The sequence below is a fragment of the Mobula hypostoma genome, chromosome 17, assembly GCF_963921235.1.
Source record: "Mobula hypostoma chromosome 17, sMobHyp1.1, whole genome shotgun sequence".
Classification (NCBI taxonomy): Eukaryota; Metazoa; Chordata; class Chondrichthyes; order Myliobatiformes; family Myliobatidae; genus Mobula; species Mobula hypostoma.
In genome coordinates this window covers 53,605,752-53,619,141 of record NC_086113.1, presented here as the reverse complement: position 1 = coordinate 53,619,141, position 13,390 = coordinate 53,605,752, and positions in this window count along the sequence as shown.

The following is a 13,390-nucleotide window of genomic DNA, read 5'->3' as shown; positions in this document are numbered from 1 at the left end:
ACTAACGAAGGGTCTCAGCCCGAAAGGGTCTCGGCTTTTTATTCCACTCCATAGAAGCTACCTGACCTGACCTGCTGAATTCCTCCAGCATTTTGTGTTACTCTGAATTCCCAGAATCTGGAAAATCTGTGTTTGTAATACTGATACATCCGATTTTAGCTTCTCCTTCTCAAACAGCAGGGTGAAGGGTTCCCTTACCTTACCCTCCCTAATCAAATCTGGTCCATTACACAACACCCAATCCAGAATTGCCTTTTCCTTGGTGGGCTCAACCTCAAAATGCTCTCAAAAGCCAACTTGCAGGCATCCAACATTAACCTTATTTCCTCAATCTAAGTGCATAAAATCCTCCATAACCATCGTAAGTTACTTCTTTTGAAGGATTTGATTTTATTCTTGCCAAAAAGGCACCCTACCCTCTCTGCGCACCTGCCTGTGACTTTGTTACGATGTATATCCAAGTTATCTTAAATGGTTCCATTACGGAGAGAGACCGTAGATGCTGTTAACCTGGAGCGAAAAAAAAGGCTCGAGGAACTCATTGTTCAAGCAGCATCTGGGGATTGTTGATACTTTGGGTCTATGCAGTCCTGATGCCTGATCTTGCCCTAAAACACTGACTACCTCTTGTTCTCTGCAGACGCTGCTGTTACAGAATACTGTCAGGCAAGTTAATTGTGAGTAGACGACCCGAATACCCATTCAGTGCTCAATCTAAGGGCACTTCCTCATGAAAAGGTGTTTAGCAAACATTTTTCTTATTTGTTTCTAAATGTTTCTATGTATATATATATATATATATATATATATATAGTAATATGAAACATAGTCTGCATATTCCTGATCCTTCTGATTGATTCCAGCCTATAATAAGGAACTGTTTATAAAGACAGTGGTAAATCTTTTGCTTAGCATAATTCTTACTACTTGACGAAGATATTAATCAAAGTCATTTGCCCAGGACACCACTCCAGCTGCAGCGTGAACAGACAAGCCCAGGCTTAATCTTTACTTTATATGTGCTATGCATAGCCGACAACCAATGTCTGACATGGTTTGACTCTAGAAATTATGAGCTAAAGTAGAACTAAAGTTAAAATAGTTATGCTTGCACTATTCTTTAGAATTATCTCAATTACATTTTGGACATTGCTGCATTGGAAAAGATGTTATATGTGTGGTACACTGTGAGCTACTCAATGGTTTGTGTATGGGCACTCTGCTTCAGTATTCCATTGTGCATGACGTGGAAGGCTTTATGTATTCAATGTACCTGAACGCCTTTCGCAATAGTTTAGTGGGTGGGGTAAAGCAGGATAATAATGTGTCATGTTCAGAGAGACTGCAGACTGGGGAAGAGACTCAGGGCCTCATTCAGGGACAGTCAGGATCTCAAGGGCTGAGTGGAGGCAATCAGGGTTTTAATCTGTTCTTGGATGTTGGGCCCACCTGGAGATCCTCAGCAAAAGGTAAAAATCACTTCCTGCTGATATTCCCAGATACACCAAATAGCTAGTTTTATGCATCTCCAAAGCAGGCCTCCCCTTCACAATGAAGGCCTATTTCAAAGTTCAAAATACATTTATTATCAAAGTATGTATACATTAAACAACCTTGAGATTCGTCTCCTTACAGGCAGCCACAAAACAAGAAACCAAAAGGAGCCCATTAAAAAAAGACCAACAAACACCCACTGTGTAGAGAGAAAGAAACAAATTGTGCAAACAATAAAAGTAAGCAAGCAGCATTTAGAACAAAAGTGAGCCCTCAGACATGAAGCCTGAAGCAGGCCCACGGCCTCATCCTCAGTGCAGTGAAGAGTGGAGTAAACGTCGTGCAGCAGTAAGCAGAACCATCCCAACTCTCACCTCTGATCACAATACCCTACATTTTCAATCTATCTGGCCTGGCATTTAAATCAAACAAACATCAGGTCATTCCTCTCTCCAGGGCCTGGGCCTTGTTGCATCGATACACTCTGGGCCTGGACCCCGCTACCACATTCCAGTCTGTACTTGACCTTTCCAAATCAGCAAGGTGCTTAGATCAATCTCATTCTTGGTTTAGGTGGATGGGTCCCAAATCTGCCTCTCCTTTCCTCCAACTTTCCACTGCTCCACTCACTCCTACCTCGCCTCGAACGTGCCTTGACCTCATTCAATTTCGCCTTGCGTCCGCACGATTTGACCCTTGACTCAGCCTTGCTTTCCTTTGCCATTTCATGTTTGCAGTGATCGTTTGCCATTGATTTTTTTTTACAGATGAAGTGTTATTAATAAAGTATTTAGTTGTATTACTTGTTTTGGGTTCCTGACTTCAGCTGCGCCATTTTAAACCTATTTCCCTGTAAGAGGTATGCTCTCTCTGCAGGTCACAGTTTTGCAGAGACGTTATCCAACACGCACAGCAGTTGACATGGCCTCTGTTCACCAGCATGTGCATGCACTGAGAATGCAAAAGCAAAAATGCCAAACTGCAGTTTGGATGCAATGACTAATTGATAACATGCTGTTAAGTTTTCTGATAAACTTTGTGTTACATGTGTTACATGTAAACTTTGTGTTATCCTAATGGCAAATGCGCAGGATAAAAATATAGCTGCCTAGAATTATATGAAGAATACATTCAGGGAGTTTATCAAAAGCATAATTTTTAATTGGGCTGATAGTTCAGTGGCAGAGGTTGAAGGAGTGGAAAGCCAATTTGTCCTAGACAGAGTGAGATCTAGAAAATGTTTACATTTGTGGCTTATCTGTATATGCCTATTACAGTTATTGGGCACCAGTAGCTGACCAGGAAGAAAGGAATGTTGAGCAGAGGGTGGCTGTCACCAGAGGCCCGGTGGGTTGGTGCATGGCACATTGTATGGACAGGAATGCTGAAGGTTCTTATAGCTTTGCGCATTGTTTGTCACTGAGATTTAAGCCTGACAACCAGAACAGTATTGCATCTGTCCTTTTTTAAAAAAACAGACCTTAATAAGTGCAAACACGAGGAAATCTGCAGATGCTGGAATTTCAAGCAACACACATAAAAATTGCTGGTGAACGCAGCAGGCCAGGCAGCATCTATAGGAAGAGGTACAGTCGATGTTTCGGGCCGGGACCCTTCGTCAGGACTAACTGAAAGAACTCTTTCAGTTAGTCCTGACGAAGGGTCTTGGCCTGAAACGTCAACTGTACCTAATGAGTGCACTAGCATTTCATAGCAAATCTCTTTAAATAATGTGATTGTGTTGGCAGAAGGCAGGACATCCACTCATTTAACTTAAGAGCATCCATGACAGCTTGCCTTTGGTCAAGGAAGATAGAAATGAATCAAAAAGCAAAAAGGTATAGTTGCTGGAAATCTTAAATCAAAACAATAAACGTTGAAAATACTCAGCAGGACAGGCAGCAAGTATGGAGGGGGAAACAAAGTTTCAAGAATGGAGAGAGAAACAGTTAAAATTTCAAGAATGGAGACAGAAACAGTTAAAATTTCAAGAATGGAGAGGGAAACAGTTAAAATTTCAAGAGTGGAGAGGGAAACAATTAAAATTTCAAGTACGGTGAGGGAAGCAGTTAAAATTTCAAGAATGGAGAGGGAAACAGTTAGTTTCAAGTATGGAGGGGAAGCAGTTAGAGTTTCAAGAATGGAGAGGGAAGCAGTTAAATGTTTCAAGTCAATGATCTTTTATCTGAACTCAGGAAAAAAAAAATGGGGGATTGAGATTTGTATAAACTTAGAATATCCAAAATGCTTTACAGGCGTAAGAACTTTTAAAATGTACTTGTGTTCGCATAGGAAATGTGACAAGCACAAAGGCTAAAGTATGAAATCAGCCACGTGATCTCATTGGTTTAGTGTTGTTGCTTGATATTTGATAGTTACTGTGGACATCGCTCTTGCTTTGTATCTACAGGCATCTCTCCCAATTTGGAGACCTCTATCAGACATTCCATTGTCAGTGAATTGCATATTTGTGACCAATTAGAAATTATCTTCCCAGTCTCATGGGCTTAAACATCAGTGGAACTAAGATGGAAATTGTATCTGGGGTTTATTTTTGCATAAACACTTTACATTTGGAGGTCCTAAATTACAACTAGTCATTTTTTCTTTTCTTTTTTATTGTTCCTCTCTGGAATATCTTAATGGGCTAATGTCACCACTGGTATTTTTCTTTCAGGATCAAACTGCTAGCTTGATTAATGGAAAGGATTTTGGTTTATTTTTATTGTATGTTTGGAGTTCTTGTTCCCTTATTGGAGCAACTACCCTTGAAGAATCATTGAGCCTGATAATGTGATGGAACTGACATGCTTTTGTAACAGTGACTTCATCTACGAGCAGTTCAGTGAAATGCTGGCTTCTCTGTTCTGTGGGGCCTACACCATTTACATCGCCTGGCTACACCAGCAACAACAGGCAAAACAAAAGCAAACATTTACTTGTGTCCATTTAGCTGAATTTGGCAAATCACCAAGGTCTCTCAATGTCAGACACAGTGGCATAGCAGCACGACTCAGGGCATTGGAGTTCAGAGTTCACTCTCGGCATACTCCCTGTGGAATGTGTGTGTTTTCTCCAGGTTCTCTGTTTTCCTCCACAGGCCAAATGGACATTGTAAGTTGTCATGTGATTTAGTCAGGGTTAAATTGTGGTTTTAGGGGTGGTATGGTTTGGAGGGTTGAAAGGGTCTATTCCTCACTGCATCTCAAAATAAAATGAAACAAGAAAGATACAAGGTAGATTTTACGAAGTAACACTTCAAACTTTACGCAATTGAAATGCACCTTTGCAGTTCAGCTGGGACCTCTGTGTTTGTAATACATCCCAAATGGACACAACTCACTAGCTTCAGTGATCTCTCTTCTCATTCATTTTACTTCTCATCTGTTCCAAAATGTAAATTTGTTAAATCTACTACATTGTTTGGGAAGTAAAGTGAATATTTGTTCACTTATGGCCATTCCTGATTTCCTATTCAGGCAAGATAGCATTTAGGAAAATGCTGAAAAAAACTGGATACCATTTTAAACTTTTTTTTGAATGTTGTTCAGTTAGACCTCTATTCAGTGACAATTAGACAATAATAGAGAATGGTGATATTTAGTTAGTCTGCAACTTTATACTTAGATTTAATGACAAATATTTTCCACTAATTGTATGAAAATACCACTTAGACCAGTTGCTAGGGAGGCTACATCCCATCTAAGTGAATGACAGAGAAGCCAAAGGATAAAAACATCAGTGGAGAAAACATAAACATGAGAAATTCTGCCGTTGCAGGAAATCCAAACCAACGCACACAAGTTGCTGGAGGAACTTATCAGGTCAGGCAGCTACAATTGAAAAATATTGTCGCAATGCTTACATTTTGAGAATCATTTGTGTTGAAAATGAAAAGAGTGTGGTTAGGCACAGGGGTTGGTAGACTTCTAACGTCTTGATTTGTTAGAATGAACTCACCCTTGACTTGAGCATGGGATCGGAGTGCTCCATTGGAGAAGTAGATGGGTGGGGGGTGGGTGGGTGGGGAAATAATAGGCTCAGATGGCCACAGTGGGGAGAGATCATTTTCAACCTTGGGCAACTTCCATGATGAAATTTGATGAATATTACTCATGTCAGAAACATATGGAGGGCTGAAAACATGGAGCAGAAGTGTTTGAGAGGTCTGATCAGGAAAGTGGCAAAAGGTTTCCCAGGGATGTGCAGCTCAAGGTAGCACATCTTAGTTTCATGTGTGGCTGCTTCTCTGGAACAGACGGCACTGTACATGAGTTAGTCACAGAGACATAGAGCACAGAAATTACATGATCATGGTTTTAAATTTTGCTGAGGTTTGAGTCAGACCATAATGTTTGATGATCTTGCAGGAAGCAAGATTTCTCAAAACCTCAAAAGTTAAAATATCAACCAGTAAGAATGAACTGTAAATGTGAGAGTAAATGAATTTCTCCAGATCTACCCTCCTGCAAACCATATTCTCTTTGAGCATGGAAGGTTAATTACAGTGCAGAATAATAAGCAACACACACAAAACACTGGAGAAATTCAACGGGTCAGACAGCACTGTGGAAGTGAATAAACAGTTGACGTTGTGGGCCAAGATCCTTCTTCAGGACTAATGAACCTTGTTTCTTTGTAGATAAGACAAGGGCTTGAGAAGAATCTTAATAGGAGCACTCCTAGTACCAGTGCCTCCTATGTAAAGTGCTCAAGTCCATCTTCACTTGGTATTTGCTGCTGAAACACTAATGCATACATTTGTTAACACTGGAGAAGAATTTTTCAAAGCTGACCCTCTTTATTGTAGCTTCCATCTGCTTGAGATCATTCTAAATGTTGCTACCTACATCCTATGACATAGCAAGGTCTCCTTCACTCATTAAGGCCAATGTTGAACTACAATAACGTCCCAGATAAGCAGTACTTTCACTTTAAAATTTTTGTCCATGTTCATAATTCAGTTCGGGGCTTATATCTGCCTAACCCTGTACACATCTCCGTCCTTGCGTCACTCTGAAATCAAAACTGATATTGTTGTAATCACTCAGCATGTCTGCACATTCTGTTGAAAGAGGACGTAGAAAATGGCATTGTGCCAACCGTTAAATCTACTCAAAGAGCAATCTAACCCTTCCCTCCCACTTAGCCCTCTACGTGCCCATCTAAAAGTATCTTAAGTCTCCCTCGTGTATCTGCCACTCGCACCACCCTCTGTATAAAAAACCTACCTCTGACATCTCCCCTATACTTCTCTCCAATCACCTTAAAATTATGCCCTCTTGTATTTCACCTTGGGAAAGGTGCCAGCTGCCCACTCTATTTATGCCTCGTATTATCTTATACACCTCTATCGTCACTTCTCCTCCTCTTTCTCTCCAAAGGAGAAGACCCTAGCTTACTCAAACTTCCCCCATGTGTGTCTGTAAAACGGTTCAGGTGGTGAGAGGGTAGAGTTACATAACAGTTGAGTGCCATTTCCTTGATGCCTGTTCCGCATGTAGATACGAAAGATGTAGGTTTGCTCTGTATTGCATTTTTGACTGAAAGGGGTGACTGAATTAAGAAGCAGCTAGTCAGTAATATTCAATGCACAACCCAGATTAAAGCAGCCTGAAAGGTGTAGGGTCATTTATCTGCATTGTAAATCCTACTCTAAATCGAGCGTGGTCTCTCTTCCACACATCCAAGATACTTATCAGGAGTAGAGAATATACATTGTCAATGATCCCTCCTATCCATCCTTGACCTCCTACCATCAGGCAGGTGGTACCATGGCATTAATAAAAGGACAGTTAGGACGGAAAATAGCTTCTTTCTCCCCGGCCATAAGACTACTGAACTTCCTGCCACCACGCAGGTCTCATCACGTATGAAGCACCAGTAGCGTTAAACTGTTCAGTTTTTAACTTGTTGTAAATGCAACTTATTATTCGTTAATGTATTTGTGCTAATATTACTTCACGTGTTGTGTGTGAGTTATGTATACTGTGTTGTGCGCCTTGGTTTTATGTAGTGTTGTGAAATGGAACATTGTTTCGCTTGGCAGTATACATGTGTAGAGTCAAATGAAAATGAACATGGACATGAACTTGAGAGTTTATTACAATTTGACATTCACATGTATGATGAAAACTAACTGTGAGCTGTGAGGAGGCTCATTCCTGCTCAACACCATCTAACTCCAGAATGGAAACAGCACAATAAGAGATCATTTAGTCTATCATATCCAGGCTGACACTCTAATCAAACAATTTATTATTCCAGCCAATGGATCTTTTTCCTCAATAAATATTCATCCAAATTCCAAAAAAAAACATTCTTCACACAATAGTTTTTCCCCACACACCTTAATTCCTCTTCTTTTGGGTCCAAGACCCTTTACCTGGTAAAGAGAGAGAAGGGAGTATTTTTCAGGAGGAAAGGCGGGCCAGGGTTGGGTACAACAAATGGTCTCTATCTCTGATAAGGTGAGATCAAATGAGCTAATGTTACAACTACAAACAGAATATCCTTCTTTGTCTATGTTATTTGCTGCTGTTTGCATGCGTGTGAGCCATGCCCGGCAAGCCAGACTATGCAGAGAGAGAAAAACTGCATCAAAATCACAGAGGGTGGTAGGCTGAAGCTATCTTTTTTGATGTACACAGAAAGGAAGAATGGGTTACCTAAAACTGGAGAATTTAATTTTGAATGCAGTAGGTTTAAATATGCCCATGTAGAAGATTAAATATTGTTCCTCAAGTCTAGATTAAAGAGTTATACACCAGAGAATGGCCCTTCCATCTAATTTATCCATGCCAGCCAAGGTGGCTTTCTGAGCTAGTCCCAAATGCTTGCATTTAACTCAAATTCCTATAAACCCTTCCTGTCCAAATATCATAAATATTGTAATTGTACTCATCTTTACTACTTTCTCTAAAAGCTCATTCCACTTACCCACTACCCTCCGTATGAAAACGCTGCCCCTTGAGTCCTCTTTACATCTTCCTCTGCACACCCGAAAACTATGCCCTCTACATTTAGACTCTCCTACCCTGGGAAGACAACTTTGGCCATCCACCTTATCCATCCCCAACATGTAAACTTTTACACAGTCCCTCTCAACCTCCTTTGCTTTAAGGAGCACAGTCCCAGACTATCAAATCCCTCCTCACAACTCAAGCATTCCAGCTGTGGCAAAATCCTTGTGAACCCTCTTGCACCCATTCTAAATTAATCCTTCCCACAGAACGGCAACCAGAGCTGCACACAATATCCCTAGTACTATCTTACTAATATCTTGTATAATTGTAAAATGTTATTCCAAATTTGTACCTTCCTGCTCTGCATTTCACAACTCCTATATTCTTTTGTCTATGTTCTTACCCTCCAGCTGTTCCCATTCACCCTCTGACCAGATAACCTTGCTTATCTCTATGGTCACCCCAATTTTACCATATTAGACCTACCCCTCATTCCCACTCTACCAGCAACTTAACAAGATGTTGTGTCTCTCTCCCAGTTATGATAAAGGGTCTTCAACTTGAAACATTAACTGTTTCTCTCCCTGCACTTTGTGCCTGATCTATGGAGTGTGTCGAGCATTTTCTTCCATCAGGCCTTGTTATAACAGAGGAGGAGGCCACAGACAGATAGATCAGAGTGGAAGTGGAATGCAAAATTTTAATTTTAAAGACTGTGAAATCCCAGTGTTCTCTAACATTATGATCATCTCTGAAAGTTATCACTCCACCACTGTTCATTTTCAGCTACCAAAATCCTAAGTTTTGGAATTTCGTCCCTAAATCTTTCTGCCATACAATATCTCTTTCAGCCTCAATACCAAAACATGACCTAACCTCTCAGGCACCCTCCTTAATTTCTCAAAATATGGCTCATACATAACTTTAGTATGATATCGCCAGTGTGAAGCATGTTGAGATATTTTGCAATATTTAATAACTCGCTATTATTAATGGTAAATACACTCATTGATTAAGCATTGATTGACAACTGTCTATGATAGCCAATTTTCTAAATTCCTGCACATTTCAGGAGTAAATGATAAGATCACCTAACCCGAGACAATAGTTTCCAGTTCTAGACTCAACCTCCAGGACATAAGCCCCTCATTATTTATTCTGATAAACATTTCAGAAATCATATACATTTAAGTTAGATCGTCAAAAGTATTAAACCAAAAGTATGTACATATTTCAAATCTAGTCCCACAAAAGCACTAATTTATTCCATGAATACTTCATTTGCCCTACAGTTAAGATAATGTCTTACTATTTAAAAGTTGTACATTCTTATAATAGCCTACTTTTCACAACTATTTAAAACTAACTTAACTCTTTCGTGATTGGAATGGCTGATGTTATTCCATAATAAGTGTCCTAAGACTGACCAGTTATTTCAATGATGCCACAAATCAGTCTTAAATGTTCTGACTCTTGATTGGTTCAGGAATTGATAGATTATGGCTCTGTTGGTTGATTTAAAGATGCAAGCGCTATCTTATAAAATAGCAGTGGGAATTACATAAAAATGAAACCAATTTACCAGTCAAAATAATGCTAAAATTAAAGCAAGTCTAAAACATAAATTTTGTATTAAGAAAACATAAATTTAGCTTAGTCACAGTAGATGCCAAAATATGAAAAATAAGATGATGAGTTAATGAAAAGGCACAAAACAATGTGAATACAAATTTTTTTTTGGTTAAGCATTCATTTTATAAGAATATCATGACTTAATAAACGTACTGGCAAGTTCACCCTAATACAGGAGCAATAGTCTAGACTGACATTTCAATGGAGTACAGTACTGGCATGATGTCACAGTAATGGAGTACAGTACTGGCATGATGTCACAGTAATGGAGTACAGTACTGGCATGATGTCACAGTAATGGAGTACAGTACTGGCATGATGTCACAGTGCTGCAAGCATTGTTCAAGGATGAAACATTCTCAGATTCCATCTGCCTTTCTTACTATAGCCCCACTTGAAAAAGATCAATGAGTTCTTACTAAACTCATTGGCAAGCCTGCAGCGTGAGGCCTGGATTTCAAGACCTCATCTGTAAATTCTGGGTCAATACTGAAGATGGAAGCCCAAAAGTCAATCAGAACTCCAGATTGAAGCCCGAAGGTTGATTGAAAGTTGAGAAGTCAAGGCCCAATGGCCGGAGCCCTGTGTCTGCGAACCTCTGCGACTCCACTGGGGAAATTGAAAGCGTAATGTCTGGAAATCCATGAATCTGCTGGAGGCAAAAGAATACTGCCTGCCCTGGGGTTAGAGGACTGGGGTGGGTGGGTGGGAGGAAACAGGGATTATTTTGCTGTTGTCGCTTTGTCACTTGGTACATAGTTTCTGTTTTGTTACATTCTGTGTTGTTCTGCAGAACATTGTGGGCATGTGATGTTGGGGCCGGAATGCATGGTGACACTTGCGGGCTGCCCCCAACACATCCTTGGTTGTTAACGCAAACAACATATCCCACTGTATGTTTCAATTATTGTGTGATAAATAAACCTGAATCTGAATCTGGCAGGGAAATACAAGGCTTAAAAGCCATTCCAGGTTTATAACTTGTATCTTGGAATGCAATTATACATTCCAATCACTTAGCAGAGAAAAAAAATCATCACATTATCTCACTGATTACAAGGGTATGTGCAACTTTATCTGATAAGATGAAAGAATGAACTAAGACAGGAAATAAAAATCAAAAATCTGCACAAAATGGAAATTTGAAATAGATAAAGGAAGCACCTGGATAACTAAGCAGATAAGGCAGACGTACAGAAAAGGAGACTGAGGTAATGTTTTAGGTTGCAAATATGACAAATAATATTTGATCTGAAACTAAATCCTGTCTTTTTAAAGGTGTTGCCTAACCTACCAAATGCTTCTAACATTATCTTATTTATATTTAAGACAGGAATAATCTTCCCGTTTCCGGTCTCCAATTGTTTGAAAGCCAAATGAAGTTATGTTTCTTTGTAAAGAAAAGAACTTCTTTAAAATTGAGTAAACTAGGTATTTTTCTGTGCACAGAGGTACTGAAGTGCCTGAGAACAGGAACTTCAAACACCTTTGAGAAAGTTCCTTATGAATGGTCGTGGAGCAATCTCAGACCAGTAGGGTTTAGGTTTAACTGAGAATGGGTAGGTAAAGAAGAATACAGGAGTTGGGTCAGACTGAGAGTTCCAGGTCACTGTGACAAAACCATTTATGTTTCTCATACACATAATTGACAAAAACTCAGTGATAATCAGAACTGGGTTCCAGAGCATGTCTGGAAATCATGAGGAAACCAAGCAACATTTCCACCTCTATTATCCTCAAAGCTGCATCCTCAGCCCTTATTTTATACTCATGACAATGTGGCCAGATCCTGCTCTAACTCTTTTTACAAGTTTGAAAATGACACCAATCTACTGGGCCAGATCTCAAACAAAGACAAGGTGGAGCACAGGAAGGAAATAGAGAACCCAGTGGCATGGTATCAAGACGTCAACCATTCCGTCATTGTCAGCAAAAGAGCTGGTCACTGGCCTCAGGAAGCAAGGGACAGTACATGATACACACATGAGCAATGATGCTAAGGTGAAGATGGTTGACAGCTTCATGTTTCTAGGTGTAAGCATCATCGATAACTTTTCCTGGTCCAGCTATGTAGGGTCCATAACCCCTTATCCGAAATCCTTGGGGCCAGTTGCATTTCGGAATTCAGAATTTTTCGGATTTCAGACCCCCCCCCCCCCCGTTACCAAAAAACACGTATGCTCAAGTCCCTTATTTAACCTGTTTCAGTGCAGTGGACTTTAGGACCTGGCGGCACACCAAACCTACACACATCCTCCCATATACTTTAAATCATCTCTAGATTACTTATAATACCTAATACAATGTAAATGCTATGTAAATAGTTGTTATACTGTATTGTTTAGGGAATAATAACAAGAAAAAATTTTATTTCCAACAAAAACATTCAATAAAATATAAAAATATACAGTTTCAAACAACCCGAATCAAACACATGGTAAATGACTTATTGGAATAAATGTAGAACGTCACAGTCACTATAAAACTTCAGTAACTTGTCTTTCTGTTTATTTAAATCATGTAAAGCTGTAGTTCCGACACTATTTTCTTCAGTAAGACGCCGCACAGACACACCACGATCAAGCTTCTGCAGTAATTCCACTTTCTGCGTTATTGATGATAGATGCTTCCTTCTCTTTTTCTCATTGTTACCCATAGGGGTATCTGCAGCTCTTTTTGACATTTTCACAGTGAAATTAAACACAAAGTCAACAGTGAACACAAAATATCAGTGAACAGCAAATGCACGTGTAACCAGTACGAGCGCTGAGCCGCAACTGACGTCTGGCAGCCTCTGCTAGTGCTGCCACGTCACACCTGAGTGGCATCAGCCATTGGCGAAAAAAACTTCGGTTTTTGGAGCTTTTTGGATTTCAGAATTTCGGATAAAGGAATATGCACCTGTAGATGCTATGACCATGAAAGTTCACCAGCACCTATACATCCTCAGAAGGCTTAGGAAATTACCTATGTCTACAGCTGCACCATAGAAAGCATCCTATCCAAATGCAACACAGCTCGGCATGGCCCAGGCCAGCAAGAAATTGCTGAGAATTGTGAATACAGCCCTGTCTATTATGAAAACCAGCCTCCTCACCAAGCTCAAGGTCTGATGGTATTAGGTTTGCTGACTGCAAAGTTATAAACTCAAACACAGAACATGAGCCCTATCAGATATAAATAGCCATGAGTACTCTCACTAAATGGAGATTATTATCCCTTTAACTTCAAATGCTAGTTTACTTCCCTGTTTACTCTCCACAGTAAGTTTAGCTGGCAATACCCACTTTTTGAGTGGT